The sequence below is a fragment of the Aplysia californica genome, unplaced genomic scaffold (assembly GCF_000002075.1).
Source record: "Aplysia californica isolate F4 #8 unplaced genomic scaffold, AplCal3.0 scaffold00006, whole genome shotgun sequence".
In the NCBI taxonomy this organism is placed as follows: Eukaryota; Metazoa; Mollusca; class Gastropoda; order Aplysiida; family Aplysiidae; genus Aplysia; species Aplysia californica.
In genome coordinates this window covers 1239809-1246868 of record NW_004797276.1, presented here as the reverse complement: position 1 = coordinate 1246868, position 7060 = coordinate 1239809, and the positions used below count along the sequence as shown (strand labels likewise).

Here is a 7060-nt window from a genome sequence, read left to right as displayed (position 1 = left end):
GTGAGTGTGTGGTTCTACTGATGCTTTTCTTTTTATGAAGCTTTCACTTCACAAGTGCCAACCCCCCAAAAAATAAATGTTCAAGAAAAAAACTTTGTCCTTCACAGCCGCAACTCTTAGTGCACAGTAACAGAGGGGGACAAAAATGAGAAACAGCAACTTGCAACCCAAAACATCCTTGAGTGGCCTTCCGTGCAACACAAAAACGGAAGCACTGTGAAGCATTAATCTGGATTGAGACTTTAAATTCACCCAGACAAAAAGGGCAGGGGCCAAGGCAACAGGAAGCATTTTCAGTCTAAGGCTGTGTCTCAACACAATACATGCAACCAAAAACCATTCATTCGAGCTTGCTCAAACAACCATCTGTATAAGACAATCACCTGTTCAAGTGGTCAGAGCCCCTTCACCCTATGTGTGTGTGTTTTTTTTTTTACATAATTATAAAAGTATAGTGACATTGTGTGTAAGATGGCCACCTGTTTAAGACGGCCACTTTTCTCCTTGACAATCGGTGATCATTTTACCAACTCCAACTCAAAATCCTGTCTTTACTCAAACAGCAAGTAAATGTATATCCTATTTTTTTTATTTTTAAAAGGTTATTCAAGACTTAATCACTTAAACTTAGTGAACAGTATTTGGTGCTATTTAAAGACAAAGATGGTTATTTATGGAGATTTTTCAAGTTTTGGGAAGACAGTCAGATTCAGAACTCTCTAAAAGCACACACACAAAAACAAATAACAAAATAGCAGTTTCACATTCCTCCCTGGAACAAAACCTGGGCTTAGCACCTGTCTAAAAGTAAGTATCTATTTCAGCAAAGACGTACGAAAATTAAGGAATTTCCATCAAACTACAGTAAAATTGTTAGGATGAGTCCAATGAGGACTAAAACAGCCTCAAAACACGCACAAAAAGCCATGGCATGTTACATTGTGTAGTCAAACCTCATTGTACAGCCCCTGTTGTAATGCCAGCCCGGCTTACTGCCAGGTTTTGCAAAAGTACAAAAAGGAACGCCTATGAAACCATAGTATTTGCGTCTTCACACTGCCATCCCCCAACAGTCTGAATTGTACGGTCCTTATAGATCTAATGTAAATTCGTCCCACCAGTGAACTGGCCACCAGAGGTAAACTACACAGGTACATGGCACCCATAGGTGGCTGCTCGACAATCTTTTTCTTACACATGTCTCTGCGTGCTTGGCGTGCTTGGCATTTTCTAGCCTTTGTCGTTGAATTGCTCAGATTGTGGAAATGCTATTATTTTAACGCTGAGGCAAATATTTACATAAGAAACTGGAATTCAATGTGGCCAGAGCAAACTACGAAGGCGCTGCGCCACCTCGGTTTATCGCCTATCATCGAAATATCTGGTGTTCCTTGACATCAGCCTGATGACCAAAAGATTGGCAAGTGCATGTGAATCCTTTATACATGGTGAGGACTCAAGCTCAAGGCTCAAGTCTATATCAGAGGCGGTGGGTGAACCTAGATTTGGGTGGGACTTAGGTTTCTTCTACTTCTTTACCACCAAAAAGCAAGCAATAAGAACAACACAGTGATGATTTGTCTATACTCACGGCGAGCCACGGCATTTTGAGAACCATTCAAACGAGAAGAGTCACCTTTGTCTGCCATCTCTTTGTTCTATGTTAAATTCTTCTGGATGGTGGGGACGAAGCCGTTTCACCTCCAAATTTCTCTAATTAGTTTTTATTTGATGAAAAAGTTGCCTCAAAAGTGGTTTGGCGTAATTAATAACTGTTAAATCTCGGCGGCACAAACACACAGCACTCCAAACACACACCGTCTATGAGGAGGATTGGGTCGTGTTGTTGCAGATAGAACGCGCCTAACAAAGGCCCAATGGGCGCATATGTAACTGTGTCACGGGGGGAAAGTGTGTCGTAAACTTTCACCCCATTGTCAGGGCTGGGAGAGCCCTCTGTGCAGTGTTATTTTTTTCAAGTCTTCTACCTTTTTACAAGAGGGGTTTCATTAAGGAGAGACCGTGGGAATGGGCTGGTTGATTGCTGAGCCCTAAAGACATTTGATTGGCTGTTAGGTTACTATAGTTGTAAGCGGGGACAACAGTGATTGGATAAACGAGCAAGCCGCCAAGTTGACCACTTTGTGTTTATTGCAGTCGATCAGAACAGTTTCAACTGCTTATTTCGTTATTTTCATTTGCCTTGGGATAGACTTTGGGGGTGGGGAGGGGGGCTCAAGCCCGTGAGCCCTTCACTACCCATCGCCATTGGTCTATAGGTGAGGCAGCATGGTGAAATCAGGCACTCGTCAAAATACAGGAAAATCAAGAAACTGGCATTTTTGTGCAAGTTTGGGAATATTTATCAAATTTTTGTTTTTTGGCCCAACACCATTCATGCCCACTAAGAAATACAAATATGTGTGAATTTTACTGAAAAACATTGATTAAAGGCATAAAAGATGTAAATTTTCAGTTTCCACAGACTCTCTGGCTAAGGAAATAACCCAAATTTGGTGGCCATTTTCTCGCAAATTTAACCTCTGAAACCAGGCAATGCTATCAAGCCATCATGTGAAGGGGACAAAAATCTTAGATGATGGGTTTACCATGCTCTGGACTTACATTGGATTACCATAATAATTTAATCCTTTCATTGAATTCTAGGGAGCTTTTGTAGTCTAGAGGTATGCTGTTCACCTCTTAGTCCAAAGGTCTATGGCCATGGCACAAATGCCGAAAACTGGCCGAAATTGTGTTAGTTTATCAGCCCAGCGACACCTGGAAGTCATTAAATCACCGCCGGAACAGCTCCGTGCCGGGTTAGATTGGGGTCACTGGCCGCTCCTGCGTGCATCAGCTACAGGCGGGCAGTTTGTGGCGTAATCGACACTTTTGACACTATATTCGGCAGCATCCTCACTGTAACCACGAAATATTTCATACCAGAAGAAAAAACCAAGTCTCCCTCTCACAGTCTGCGAAAACTCGACCTAAATGCGATGATATTTGCCTGTGTTACTGTGTGTGCAAAATGTTTTCAATTTCAACTATTTTAATCTACGTTTATTGCACTTAAAAGGCTTTTAACTTCTAAAGGTGTTTATAAATTTCAACGATTTTTGGTACATGTACGGAAATCATAATGTTCTTTCATGTGTGTAAATTTCATCAAAATTGGGAGAACGGTTGTAGAGATTTTAGTTACATCCATCTGATTCTCATCTGGTGCCTGGTTATTCGCCAATGTAACTGTACTTGCTACAAATTCTACGCCTTTTAAGTTCTACAGTTCTCCATCAATTTCAAAGATTATAGTTTCTAATTTTGGGAGACACACTTGCGCTTCATCATGTGCATGAATTCTATCTTTGTTGTTGTCACAATTGTTACGATATTAGGGAAAAATCCAACAGCCCGTGGATCATTTTTAACAAGTTGGCTGAAAACTCCTAATGGAACACACACGCGAGAAACATACATCATCCCTGAAAGAACTTTGCCTGATTTGCGAGAGTAAAATGAAGCTGAAAAGAAAGCCTAAGGCACCTGCACCATTGCAAAAGTGTTGTTTTATTTATTAATTTTTATAAAATAAAAGACCGGATGACAATGCCAGAAATGCCACCGAGGATTTGAGATACTAAGAAGAAGACCACCTCCTCCACATTTTTAAAAGCTTGAGATCTGGTCAGACACAGCCAACACATAGGGTGTACATTTGACAGTAAAACTACGATTTATAAAAGATTACTGTGTTTTCCTATATCGTGTCAGTTCGTCACCAGTCTATTGAAAAAACTGACTCTTAGTATATATGCAAGGAAGGCTATTCCTCCTTTGTAAGCATCCAATTGTGTGTCATATCTAAGTTTTTAGTAGCACAAACCTCCCCCTATATCTATCTATATCTCCGCCCCTGTTTAACCTATTTGAATTAAAATAAATGCAAAACAGGGGGTATGAATGATCCAAGCAGTAAATATTAGTTTTATAATATAAGATGGACTGCCTAGACCTTGTAGATTTATGTTATTTTATGGCTGTACACAATTGAGAGATGCTGTGAGCTGGCTGAACTTGCATGCCGTGTACTAAGACTAAGAGTTAAATAACGAGACCAAGCCATCGTGAAAAGAAGAAACTACGTTATACAATGATCACACATATTTTGCTAGAGACATAATAAACACTACATGTCGAGGCTGCATGCACTGAAAATACATCCACAGCTCCATACATATGCTTGTATTTTTTGTACTGTACAAAAAAAATAATAATAAAAGATTTTTTATAATCGGAATTCCGTTGCAAGTGCACTTAAGATTTGGTCGTTCAAAGAAAATCCACAAATTAATGATTAGTTACATAAGTCTAGAACTACATTAGAAATTTATACTAATTGTATGGTTGTAGTAAGTGAAAGTGGAAAGTAAAGTCAAGGAAGAATAAATTTACAACAGACAACAGTTTAGTTAACAGTAGTTTACATTACAGTACAGTAGACAGTTGAGTGTATAGAGTAGGGTAGGCCTACAGTTCACTTTACATTCAATAGACTACAGATTAAGGCGATTTTGTAGTTTCGTTCGTTAAAGTCCAAAGCTGAACGCCAGAGACCCTGGTTTGCCAGATAATCACTGAGGAGAAAAACAAAATTCAAGCATAGAATGACCCTTTTCGGCAGTTCCCACCCCAATTATTATATTTGCAGGTTTGGGCCCTAAGAGTCAAGAGTAGCTAATTTTATATAGATGGGGGGGGGGGACTTGCGATTAAACGAAGAAGGACACAAATTATTTTTAGGTAAGGCGGTCATTTTGTGTGACGTCAGACTGGAACACCCCTTCGATCAAATGACTGTATAATATCTATAGGTAAATATAGCCAACGGGATGGCACGACGCTTTGGTGCAATGTTTTTCCAGGAATACCGGTAATGATGCGGTGCTCCGATGATGAATAAAATCTCTTTTATACGGTAGATCTAGAGGCAACTTTTTAGTTCAAAGAATGAATTCAATAGACGTAGTGAAGCGGAAAATTAGGAAGCTCAAACCTGTCAATGTCTCAACGAAGGAAATTGTTGACATTCGTACGGTTTCAATGCTGGAATTCCAAAATGTTTATTAACAATACGTCATTCTATGCATGCGGTACCTCCTAGGCCTTCTTAAAATAGTCTGTGGGTATCCCAGATGACATCACATTACTATTAGCAGTCAATCAGAAAGATGCGTCTTCTACATTTATTAACAGCATGCGTTCGGGGGTGCAGGGGGGTTCAGGGGTGAGCCTTGATCTATATTAGATCTAGTACGTCTGATGCGCGGCGAGCTAAGATCAAACTTAATAACTGCAAAATATCAAATTATGGTAAAATTCAGGGGAGCAAACCCCCTCACCATATCTATATCTAAGGTTAGGGGGAAACCCCCCTACTCTTGGGGCAAAAACAATAGCCCAGGTGGGAACTACCATTAAGTAACAAAGCGCCGGCATGCCCCCCGGAATTTGGTGCTTTTTCGGTAGTTCCCACCCCCCTTATTTGAGCCTGACCTACTTCTAGATCTAGATCTAGAGACTAGATCTATACGTCATACGTTTGATTCGCGGTGAGCTAAGATATCAAACCTAACAACAGCAAAACATTAAAGGTAGTGTCAATTGCCACCGAGTGACGCAGTGGCAATTGACAAAAAATTGACTTTTTGTCAATTGCCACCGAGTAAATTGAAGCTCTTTCGCATTGGTGGGTAGATGAAGCTTATTGTGCTCGAGTGCTCGGTGTTGTGCGTTCGCCTCTCTGTCCCTGTGTGTGTGTGTGTGTGTGTGTGTTTCTTTTCCTGACCCCCGTCCCTCGATTTATGTTCCCCGATATAACGTGAATTTCTGCTTGACAAGAGTTTGTGTGCGTTTGTGACCTTCTACTTCTAGAATTGCCTGTGTTGGTTCTACACAAGGAGATTTAAAAGTAGTTCTAAACTCCTTGGTTCTACATCAAAGTGTAGGCTAAGGCTAGCCTAGATCTAGGCCTACGTCTCATTGAAAACACGTCAAGTTGGTATCGTAGCTCTAGACTAGATGCTCGTCCAATGAAATTATTGAGAACAAATTGACCCATTAGACACACATTATATGTACAAAGCTAAAGATAGTGTTGTTTTCAGACTTGACACCACTTCACACGGTGGCAATTGACAAAAAGTCAATTTTTTTCAATTGCCACCGCGTCACTCGGTGACAATTGACGCTACCAACATTAAATTGTGGAAAAATTCAGGGGGGCATGCCCCCCTGAAACCCCCCTACTCTTGGGGCCAAAACCCGTGAATAACAATTGCGGGGTGGGAACTAGAATCTAGATCTACCGAAAAAGCGCCCGGAATTTTACCATATAATTTTATAAATGTTTTGCAGTTAGGTTGCATCCCTGTTCTTTGTGTTGCCTATTTGGTCATCAAGACTTCCGAATTTCTTCTCTGGATGTAAACAAATGGGTTGTGGACTTTAACGAACGGAACTAATCTAGATCTAGAATCTAGATCTACAAGACTTGTAAAACAAGTACACAAGACTACAATTTGGTCATTTGTTTGGCTCGGAAAAAAGTGAAAGGCCAAAAAACAAAAATGTTATTATTTGTTATGAACTGAAGCAAGTACTTACAAACATTCACATAAGCAGAGGATAGTCAGGATCAAGTCTTTTCGTCTCAAAGGTATTCTCCGTCGAGTATTTTATGGGGCTATTCAATAGTGAATAGTCAATAGTGTGTAGATCTATATCTGGTTAGTGGCCACTGTCACTGTGGTTCTGGTTCTGCCTCTGCAGTCTCAATGTTTCTTCCTTTCTGTTTCTTACTTCCCTTGACACAAGAATAACTCCGTACTTCGAAACCAAAGCCAAGTTACACATGTATAGCATGACCACAGAATTCTACACTTAGTGTAGAATTCTGTGAGCATGACTCTACCCAAAGTTTTGACCCTACCCAAGGAGCTTAAATCTTAAAACAAGATTTTAAATGCTTTACAATTTCTCTTATTCTTCAAAGAGG

The 7060-nt window shown here is 40.2% G+C and overlaps 1 protein-coding gene across 1 annotated transcript in view; it reads right to left on the bottom strand.

Annotated features, from left to right (window-relative positions):
- Window positions 1-6936, bottom strand: part of LOC101852062 (RING finger protein 145) — a 15850-nt gene extending 8914 nt beyond the window's left edge. Inside the window, exon 1 of the mRNA XM_005089422.3 lies at window positions 6670-6936. The gene's annotated coding sequence lies outside the window, so the exon portion shown is untranslated. The remainder of the gene's footprint in view (window positions 1-6669) is intronic.
- Between the last annotated feature and the right edge of the window lie 124 nt (window positions 6937-7060).